The sequence below is a fragment of the Ranitomeya imitator genome, chromosome 4 (genome assembly GCF_032444005.1).
Source record: "Ranitomeya imitator isolate aRanImi1 chromosome 4, aRanImi1.pri, whole genome shotgun sequence".
NCBI classification, from domain to species: Eukaryota; Metazoa; Chordata; class Amphibia; order Anura; family Dendrobatidae; genus Ranitomeya; species Ranitomeya imitator.
The window spans coordinates 482,403,600-482,415,605 of NC_091285.1; the positions used below are offsets into that span (position 1 = coordinate 482,403,600).

Sequence of the window (12,006 nt, forward strand, 5' to 3'; positions counted from 1 at the left end):
GTGATATCAAAGAAGGGGTCCAATGTTAACATGTAACTTGGCCTGTTCGGAGGTTTTGGAGTTAAATAGCTGTTTTGTTAGTGAATGTGACCTCCTAATGCTGCAAATTCCACAAATGAGCATTTTCAGTTCTTTAAAACGTATCAAATGTATAGAAATTCTACTGTGCCTAATAATTTGGAACAGTGCATTTTGAGTTTTTATTTATTTTGGAGATTATACTGTTATCATTGGCATTTGGAGGTTTCTTCAATAAAATTCGATGTATAATCTAACGGGTGATGACTTATTAGACTGACTGTCATTTGCACCGACCATTTAGGAAAATCCGAGAAAAATATAATTTGCATAATAATTTGGAACACAGTGTATTGGCGGTGAATATTGTTTTTGCAATATTCGCCCAATTGACTCCACACGTCATTGGAGTCAATGGGAGTAGAAATGATCGAATATGTTCGGAATCGATCATCACACATAAATTCGGCGTGATTAAAGTACCAATATGGTACGAATATGGCAAATTCAGATTCAGAGACCAATTCCAAACATATTTGCTCGACACTAGTATAGACGCCACCATTGGGCATTACGCCTGGTTCCACCAACAGGCGACGGTTATCTACTTCCTTCTATGCCTTTGCATCATCCTCAATAGATATGACCTCATCAACCACAACTTGGGCACAAAGTTATATTCATCTACCTGCTCTCAGTCCTTTTGTTAATGTGAGGTAAAGCAAATGCCAAGCAGTTTTACAGCTTATAAGAACGGGTGACAAAACTTGTTTTCACAGATACCACAAGTACCCATTATAACCTGCTACTATGCAAATGCAAAACACACATAGACATGTCCTTTTTTCAGGCAGCACAGATGACAAGGGCCAATACAAGTCTTTGGATTGGTGAAAAACATGTACAGCAAACAGATGTCATCTATGTGGCATTGGTGTGGGGTCTGTGTTTAACATTGCAAAGTATAGGAGAAGCTTTGTAATTTAATTTTTTCTTTATCCATCCGTTAAAAACACTGATGACACACGAATCACACACTGATGGAAAGCTCTCATGGCACCAGTACTGGTTTTTGACTTACATGTTTAAAGGGAACCTGTCACCTGAATTTGGCGGGCTCTGTTTACGGTCCGATGGGCGGTGTTTTCGGTTCTGTCATGCACCCCTTCCTTTCCCAGTGGCCGCAATATTGTCTTGAATTTGATTAGGTTTCCTCCGTAGTACACGTGTGCGCAATGCAATCTCGCCTTGCGCACACGCAGTATGCTTTGCCCAACTGCGGACAAAGCCGAAAAGCATTAGTGCACATGCGCCGGCGCACTATGTCTCGGAATACAGCTAAATACTTCCGGGACATAGGGCACCGGCGCATGCGCACTAATGCTTTTTGGCTTTGCCCGCAGTTGGGCAAAGCATACTGTGAGTGCGCAAGGTGAGATTGCATTGCGCACGCGTGTACTACGGAGGAAACCTAATCAAATTCAAGACAATATTGCGGCCAGCGGGAAAGGAAGGAGTGCATGACAGAACCGAAAGCACCGCCTATCTGACCGTAAACAGAGCCCGCCAAATTTAGGTGACAGAGTCCCTTTAAACACGGACATGTGAAAGAGGCCTTAGGAAGGTGTCTGGGCACTTCAGCCGTTCTTACATGGTGACACAAGGTCTCTAGGATTTGCGAAAAAAAATTATCTGATTTGCATCTTGCTGGGATTCAACCCTAAATATACTGCATTAGCGCATCTGTATGATCTGTGATAAACAAGCAATGTCACTTGTAGAGAATGAATAAGCAATTGTTTCTTCTGTTTGCACATGTATAGATCATGTTGCTGATGAAAACCACAGTTGTCCAAAAATGTACATAGCTCTGCCATGCTGTGCAAAAGTTAATTCTGTTGTTGATCACAAAAAATTTCAATAGAAAGAAAATACAGCAAATGGCAACCATCCTGAGGCTTCAGATAAAAAGTCGTTGAGGAGAACTGGGGTGCACACAGTAGCAGATGCGAGGTGCAGGCGGAAGGGGGTACATAAAGCCAGGAAATTTCATCACAAACTCTTACTTCTAAATGCAAATTAATTTATTACCAAACCAATTGTAGGTAGGCAGATATATGTTTAGAGAAGACATTTTGTTGCAGGATATTGAGGCGACATGCATAACGTTTGTGTCTTATTCGCACAATCACTCATGGAAGCTTTTTCCTTGAATATGTAATGTGACTATGTAGCCACTGCTGGGGAGAGATAGTGGGTATAACCTTGAGAGGGGAAGAGTTCTATTTTACCCTTATCAGTCCACTGGACCCGTTTCCAAAATGAATCAGGCTTGTTTAGATGTTCCTTTGCATTCTTCTGACGCTGAATTCTATAGTGAGAATGCAGGAGAGGTTTTCTTCTGATGCCTCTTCCATGAAGGCCATATTTGTATAGGTGTCTCTGAACAGTAGAACAATATACCAGAACTCACGAGTCTGCTAAATGTTTCTGAAGGTCTTTTGCAGTCAAGCGGAGTTCTGATTCGCCTCTCTAGCAATCCTACAAGCAACTCTCACTGGTCTTCCAGACCATATTTTGACCTCCACTGTTCCTGTTAACTGCCACTTTGCTATCTTCCTAAGAGGAGGTTTAAAAATACAAGGAAAAAAAAGAGAATATATACAAATGCTGCATCAGACGATCAGAACAGCATCACTAATGGATTCTTGTATAACTCATTCTGCAGTCAGCAATAGAGAGTGCTGGCATGTAAAAGCATGGGCACCCCTGGTTAACATTACTGTGATTGTGAACAGTTAAGTAAGTTGAAGATGAAATGATCTCTAAAAGGCCTAAAGTTAAAGATGACACATTTCATTTGTATTTTCGAAAAAAAAAAAAAATTAAATATTTTATATTTTAAAAATTACAAAAAGGAAGCCAGGAGGACTTGGGTATTCTCGTTACAAGTAAGCTGAGCAGCAGTACTCAATGTCAAGCTACAGCCGCAAAAGCAAAGAAGATTTTAGTATGTATAAAACGTATTATTACCCCTTTGTAAATCACTGGTGAGGCCACATCTAGAATATGGGATCCAGTTTTGGGCTCCACATTTCAAAAAGGATATTCAGAATTTAGAATCAGGTCAAAGGCAAGGCAACTAGATGATTACGAGGGATGGAAGACCTCGCATATGATGAAAGCTGGGAAAAGTTGGGCTTGTTTAGCTTGTTTTGCATACCCTCAGAAACGGGTCTGAAACTAGCGAATCCACACAGTGCATGCGCTGGGGGATTCATAAGTCACTAAAACAGAGCGACTGCAGACTTATCGGTTTTGACCGGACAACCCCCTTAATTATCCATTTTCATCATATTGAAAAACACATTATTGGGTACAAACTTTTCCGTTTTCAAAGTCCATAGCACAGCACATTCTGATGTCCGCTATTCGCTCTCGCTGAGCTATCCCTTTACTCACTGGCATCCCTGGCACCGGGGATACTCCGACTCTGCAGCGTCGATGAGTCCCGACCCAACACCCTTATGTGATTCCTTATCCTGCTTCTTTTCCTGGGAAGATATTGCCCAGTCTGCTCCCCCCACTTCCAGCATCAGCCCTGACTGTAACCTGGAGTGTAGGGCTTATATTTCAAGCATACTCCAAAAATTCTAGAAAACCATGCTAGGGATAATTTTCAGGGCAGATCTTATTTTTGAGGAAACACGGTAGTAACTGCAGACAGACTGCAGCATTGCCAGAACACTAAATTATACAACTCCATTTATTGCTTGCAATAGTGTTATCCAGATATCAGCAACAAGCCTTACTATGTGTTACATTAGATATTAGAACATTCCAGCGTTCTTGATTAATAGTAAATGTTCTGGAACATCTGCTGGAACAAAGAAAAAAACTAAAAGAAAATATCTCCAGTAATAAAATTGCTGATATTTACTGGCCACAAGGAGGAATATGAACATGTAGAAACTGCAAAAGCTCCAGAGAAACTCCAGAGAGTGTAAACTAAGGGAATCAGGATGCAGGAAGCAGCACATCCTGACAGATCTCCTCCTAAAGGCAGCCATTAATATAAATCAACACTAGCAATTTGGTTTGATCATTTATTTGCAGGAATCATTAAGGTTTATTAGCATAATTATTCCCTGTGGGGATTTGTCACTTAAGTGAAAAATGGTGTTATCAATATATTAAGGATATGTGTGTTATGCTCAGAGAGCGCTCCAGAGTCCTCTGCGGGTTGTGTCCAGCTGGAGGAAATGACAGGAGATAGGGGGCATTTCAGTTAAATGTTAAAACATTTTTTTTTGTTTTAATTTGCTGATATTTTAGGCTTAGAATAATTTTGGATCAATTATTGAAAGCTGGTTTTATGGATAATAGACATGAGCACATTTTATTCTCCATCATGTTGATACACTGCTCAGTGAGTATGGGACAAGAATACTTCGAGAAGCTAAGCTATTCAGCCAGACTTGGTCAACAGTGTCTCTTTATAAGGCTGGGGCTACTGCAACATTACAGCATAATGCAGGTGGTGGGGGTATCATTGTGACCACAGCATAATGCAGGTGACGGGGGTATCATTGTGACCACAGCACAATGCAGATGACGGGGGTATCATTGTGACCACAGCATAATGCAGGTGACGGGTGTATCATTGTGACCACAGCATAATGCAGATGACGGGGGTATCATTGTGACCACAGCATAATGCAGGTGACGGGGGTATCATTGTGACCACAGCATAATGCAGGTGACGGGGGTATCATTGTGACCACAGCACAATGCAGATGGCGGTGGTATCATTGTGACCACAGCATAATGCAGGTGACGGGGGCATCATTGTGACCACAGCATAATGCAGGTGACGGGGGTATCATTGTGACCACAGCATAATGCAGGTGACGGGGGTATCGTGACCACAGCATAATGCAGGTGACGGGGGTATCATTGTGACCACAGCATAATGCAGGTGACGGGGGTATCATTGTGACCACAGCATAATGCAGGTGACGGGGGTATCATTGTGACCACAGCACAATGCAGGTGACGGGGGTATCATTGTGACCACAGCATAATGCAGGTGACGGGGGTATCATTGTGACCACAGCATAATGCAGGTGACGGGGGTATCATTGTGACCACAGCACAATGCAGGTGACGGGGGTATCATTGTGACCACAGCACAATGCAGGTGACGGGGGTATCATTGTGACCACAGCATAATGCAGGTGACGGGGGTATCATTGTGACCACAGCATAATGCAGGTGACGGGGGTATCATTGTGACCACAGCATAATGCAGGTGACGGGGGTATCATTGTGACCACAGCACAATGCAGGTGGCGGGGGTATCATTGTGACCACAGCACAATGCAGGTGACGGGGGTATCATTGTGACCACAGCACAATGCAGGTGGCGGTGGTATCATTGTGACCACAGCATAATGCAGGTGACGGGGGTATCATTGTGACCACAGCATAATGCAGGTGACGGGGGTATCATTGTGACCACAGCATAATGCAGGTGACGGGGGTATCATTGTGACCACAGCATAATGCAGGTGACGGGGGTATCATTGTGACCACAGCACAATGCAGGTGGCGGTGGTATCATTGTGACCACAGCACAATGCAGGTGACGGGGGTATCATTGTGACCACAGCATAATGCAGGTGACGGGGGTATCATTGTGACCACAGCACAATGCAGGTGACGGGGGTATCATTGTGACCACAGCACAATGCAGGTGGCGGTGGTATCATTGTGACCACAGCACAATGCAGGTGACGGGGGTATCATTGTGACCACAGCATAATGCAGGTGACGGGGGTATCATTGTGACCACAGCATAATGCAGGTGACGGGGGTATCATTGTGACCACAGCACAATGCAGGTGGCGGTGGTATCATTGTGACCACAGCATAATGCAGGTGACGGGGGTATCATTGTGACCACAGCACAATGCAGGTGGCGGTGGTATCATTGTGACCACAGCATAATGCAGGTGACGGGGGTATCATTGTGACCACAGCACAATGCAGGTGGCGGTGGTATCATTGTGACCACAGCATAATGCAGGTGACGGGGGTATCATTGTGACCACAGCACAATGCAGGTGGCGGTGGTATCATTGTGACCACAGCACAATGCAGGTGACGGGGGTATCATTGTGACCACAGCATAATGCAGGTGACGGGGGTATCATTGTGACCACAGCACAATGCAGGTGGCGGTGGTATCATTGTGACCACAGCATAATGCAGGTGACGGGGGTATCATTGTGACCACAGCACAATGCAGGTGGCGGTGGTATCATTGTGACCACAGCATAATGCAGGTGACGGGGGTATCATTGTGACCACAGCACAATGCAGGTGGCGGGGGTATCATTGTGACCACAGCATAATGCAGGTGACGGGGGTATCATTGTGACCACAGCACAATGCAGGTGGCGGGGGTATCATTGTGACCACAGCATAATGCAGGTGATGGGGGTATCATTGTGACCACAGCATAATGCAGGTGACGGGGGTATCATTGTGAACACAGTATAAAGCAGGTGAAAGGGGTATCATTGTGACCCACAAAGTACCATGACAAGCAAGTTGCAATAAGTGTGAACCAGCTGGGCTATTTGCTAATCATTGTGGTGATGGTAGCATGGATGGGGGTGGTGGCTGGGATGGGAAGGGGGTCACAATGCTATTTCACTCCCTTGCAGTATCCTATGGAGAAGCAGCAGAATTCAGTGGTCTTTGGTGGAGTAATCTGTGTTGATGCCAAATTTGCCGTATAGCCCCAGCCTAATATTGAATACAATTTAAATTAAGGACAAGCAACATCTGGCAATTAGACTGATGCCATGCAGATCAACGTATTTGGGAGGCCTCTGGATGCTTTCCAGAGGCTATAAAAAATACATACCGGGTTATTTCCTGATTCTGTACGTATTGCGGCATCTTGTGTTTAACGTGAGCCTCTAGAGAAAAACACAGAGCATGTATACCACTATGCAATTGTATGTGGACTTCACCTATGCGTATATTAGCTCTTAAATATTATCTTGCCGGCCCCCTGAACTGTAGCTGGCATTTTAAGAAATATGGCTACGGGGACATTTACATTGCAAGATATTCTTTGTTAAAAATGCAAGTTTCTTGATTATCTTTGTAAAAGGAGAGGGTTTTCCTCCCCAATTTACTAAACTTATAGTTACCAAAAGGGGGAACTCTCCCTACACCTCTATTGAGGTCCGATATCAACTATTAACGACAAAATTGACTACTAATAATTAATATCCACTTAATACCAAAACGTTATCTTTACCTTATGCCATATACTAACTGAGACAAAACAGTGTAAAAATAAAGGGTATTTATTACACACACACACAAGTCTACAGACTATAACATACATATATATTTATACCCAAGCTGGCGACTATAATATATATATATATATATATATATATATATATATATATTGTGGTGCGGTGACCCACGTTACAGCCAGGGGGCGCTGTGTGTGCACTTCAGGATGCACTTGGAGGCATAGTTGTGATGAGACAAAGTCCAGCAGAATTGTAGATGGCCAGTATGTGTGTCGCAGAGGAGGTCACTCTGTGCTGTCAGTCTACAGTTATGTTGTGGTCTGGGACCTGTAGTCCCAGATGTAAATGTGTAAGTTCTAATGGGAGATTGTCAGGGCTAGTTATGTGAGATGGGCGGGACAAACTAGCCACACACATCCACACTCCCACCCAGGGGAGTGTCACATGTTCCTGTGTTTGGATCTGAATGGTCCAAGTGCAAGGCCCTGGAAGCCTGTGTTGGAAATCCTGGGAATTCCTGAATAGCACATGGTTGGGCTTTGGCACTGAGTAGCCTGTGTGCTGTAGGTCCTGGTCGGTCAGTGTTGGAGGCTCCTGGGAGTGGAGTCGTCCTGGAAGCACTGTGAGACCATCGACCTGGATGGTCCTGTTGTGGACCTTGGACTGGCGTGGAGTCAACCTGTGGAGCAGGAGCTCCTAAGAGGTAACCCCTGGTATGGTGAAAAGAACTGTGTGCGCTAAGATAGGACAGTTGCTGAACTGTGCAGTCACCCGGTGACTGGAGAGATACCAGTGTGACCACTGAAGGATTTGTAAAGCCATATATGATGAACTAAAGGACTATGTGAGGTCTGTGATATGTAACATGGCCTACAGTGCTGAGAGTATAATAAACCACATGGACTGTCTATCTGAAAAAACCGTGCCTGTCTATGATTATTCTGCTGCTAAGCGAGTGTCCCCCAAGACACGTAGTGGGTGAAACACTACAATACATACATACATACACAACACAGAGCAAGGAATGGAGTATAGATATCACCAACACGTAAATTCAATAAAAGTAATTTTATTAAACATGTAGACTGGCTCTTACATGAGTCCAAGGGCATCAGTAGTAATGGAACTTCTGTTCACATATGAGTATGTGCTCTGCCAAGTCCTATTAATGGAGCGGTGATCCTCTTTTTGAGTGTTCAGCTGTTGTTTTTTTCTTTGTGTCTTTTATACTTTAATGTTATATGTCATTACAATTGCATGTTTAATAAAATTACTTTTATTGAATTTACGTGTTGGTGATATCTATACTCTATTCCTTGCTCTGTGTTGAAAGTATTTTGGAGTATGTCACCTGGCAATATGCCATTTTGATATGGAGGAAAGGTCTTGATATTTTTGAAACCTTTGGCCCTAATAAATATGAAGTGCTGGATTTTATTTGTTTGTATACATACACACACACACACCGTATTTTCTGATGTATAAGACAACTGGGCGTATAAGACGACCCCCAACTTTTCCATATAAAATATGGAATTTGGGATATACCCGCCGTATAAGACTGGGGTCATCTTATACGCCCAGGCATCTTATACGGCGTGTGGTTCCCAGGGTCTGGAGGAGAGGATATTCTCCTTCAGGCTCTGGTATCTATTTCATGTAAAAAATAAAGAATAAAAAAATATGGATATACTCACCCCTCTGACGGACCCTGGCTCTCAGCGCTGCTATCGTCTGCCTCTGTTCCTAAGAATGCAGTGAGTGAAGGACCTTCGATGACGTCGCGGTCACGTGAGCGGTCAGGTAGCGCTGAGAGCCATGGTCCATCAGAGGGGTGAGTATATCCATATTTTTTATTTTTATTCTTTATTTTTTACATGAGTATGGGTCCCAGGGCCTGAAGGAGAGTCTCCTCTCCTTCAGACCCTGGGATCATCCAGGATCGCTCCGTGCACACGCCGTATAAGACGCCCCCGACTTTTGGGACAATTTTTTAGGGTTAAAAAGTCGTCTTATACGCCGGAAAATACGGTATATATACATACAAATATACAGATATCACAACTCTGATATGGAAATATCACTACAGTATACAGTGATATCCCAACAGTATCACACAGTAACAACCCACAATAACCAGTAATATAACAATATCACACAATATAAAACCCTGCAATTAACTGTCCGATTACCCAAATCACACATACAATATCAGCAATCCCACCTATGGCTAGCTAACTCTAATACCTAAGAGGTTACAGGGCCTAGTAAGAAAAGGGGATACAGAGTACTTATCCACCATGTGGGTCCATGATATTCCCAGCAAGCCAGAGAGCAAAAGAGGCAGAGCACAAGTGTTTTGAGCCTTTTATGAGACCAGCTAAAAGAGGTGTGTCCAGCCCTGGTGTGTGAGATGAGTTCACGGTCTATTGTCCACTAAGATACACCCCCTCAGTCCTAAATGAAACTTTTTTTTTCCAGCTCATGGCATCTTTGTTTTACAGCAGGCTGGAAGGGGGGGGGGGGCTTTGCTCCATGTGGTATACATGTGGGGGATATACCCAAAACATGCACTAAACACATCTCTATGTAAAGATGTACATTTTGGGTGCACTTCTCTTCTACAATCTTGCTTGTGGATGATTACATACCGCTCAGTGTGCATCATGTACTTTGTGTTAACAGGCTATTAAACGATCGCCAATTGGTAAAAGCTTACTGATGGGTGGTTGTATCGTGCCACCGATCGATCTATGTAAACGGACCTTACGAGTAGAGGAGGCGAGTTGAGGATCGGATTGAAATGGGAGGGTAAAGGCCACATATCACCAATTTGCTCACAAAAAGCAATGTTTTAATCAACTATTATTAGAAATGTTTCTACATTGTAAATTATTGTATGTAGTTGCAATAATAAGATGCGGGCACGGCCTGCTAAGAAATGGGTCAGATTGGGTAATCACATGTCATCACCCTGAGAAATATTGGATTTTCAAGCAAACATGTTTTAACGTGGGATGTGGTTTGGCCATGCATGTGAGCGGTCACGCACCAGGAAAGCTCCAGGAACAGAGGCCTGTATGGGACTCCCCTGGGCCCCTACGAATCTGTACTTTGGCTACAAGAGCTGCTGAATATCCCCTGCATATCCTGACACCCGTTGGCAATGTGATTATGGCCGGAGGTGCAGGTAAAAAGCTCCAGGAAGCAGCTCACACAACGGGAAGAGAAATCAAAGATGGCACCAAAGTGCCTTCGGCAACTACCAGGGTAGAAAAAACAATGACAGCTACTGCGGAGGTGAAGTCATCTAGCTTTGCTAGGATAATAGAGACCCCTCAACACCTAAAGGGAATACAGGTAATATGATGAACATGGTCCTGAGGTTCTCCCTGCCTCACAACCCCAAGCTGGAGCTGCCTCTGTTGCTAACAGCCCAGAACAGTGGGAGAATGAGCCTTCATTGAAAGATGTATTTGTTGCGGTAACTGCAGCTGTGCTATATCCTCAATTAACACCCAGATGAATTTGCTGAAGGATGAATTTCCCTATATGCGGCAAGGTCTGCAAAAAGTTTCTGAACGTATTACAGCAGCAGAGGGGAGAATCAGTGACCTGGAGGATAAAATACTCCATAGAGAACGGGACTCACACAGACATTATCAACAAATCTCATCTTTAAGGTTCAAAGTGGAAGATTTGGAGAAGAGGCTCAGGAGAAACAATATAAGGATAGTGGGAATTCCGGAGAAAACTGAAATAACCCTACAGAGCACTATGAAAAGTAGGTTCGCACATTATTTTGTGCTGAATCCTTGACCCCGCTTTACAATGTAGAGAGAGCACATAGGGTACCTACCAGGCCACTACCACCAGGGGCCCCTTCATGTCCAGTTCTCATTAAGCTGCTCCATTATCAAGACAGAAAACACCATCCTCAGAGCTGCCCGCACTAAAGGGAGATTTCTCCATCAATGGTCATAATTTTTTTTTCCAAATTACTCCATTGAAATCTCAAAATGGAGAGCACAATTCCTAGACACAAAGCGTTCTTTACGAAATTTGCAAATTTACTATTCTTTGCTATACCAAGCAGCACAGTGGCTGCTTTAAGAGAGACCTGTTTCTTTTCCTGCGCTCCCAGCGCCTTGCAGCCTCCTCCTCTTACAGATCCGGTGTGCTTATGTACAAATGGACTCTGGCATCTTGCGAGTGTGCCTGTTGCAGGCGGGCGCATGACAGTGACGTCACTGTCACTTGCGATGGGTGCATGCACACAAGTCAGCTGGCTGCCTTTGAATGGTCGGTGGCCTATTGCGAAGAGGCAATACATTTAAACTGAATGTGCGTCCGAGCACATGCGTCCATGCGAACCTCCTCTGCATCCTGCTTGAGGGCCTATCAAAGACCCGGGGTCCACCGGAGAATTCTCTGGTGTCCTGGTAAGCCAGTCCGACCCTGATTTCAAGTCTCATGAAGCGCTATGACGCATTGATTTGGCCATGGGCTTGGAACATATCCTTCCTCCTACCTCGAGTCTTATCAGACCTTTTGCCTCTTCTGACATCCTTATGTATTTTACCTAGACCAATAACATCTTTCATTTGATGGGCTTTTAATCCTTTTTGGCTCCAAATCATAGATGACA

At 44.0% G+C, this 12,006-nt stretch overlaps 1 protein-coding gene across 1 annotated transcript in view; it reads left to right on the top strand.

The window, feature by feature from the left end:
* Nucleotides 1-12,006, top strand: part of MNS1 (meiosis specific nuclear structural 1) — an 85,081-nt gene that overhangs the window by 15,591 nt on the left and 57,484 nt on the right. The gene's annotated exons all lie outside the window — the stretch shown is intronic.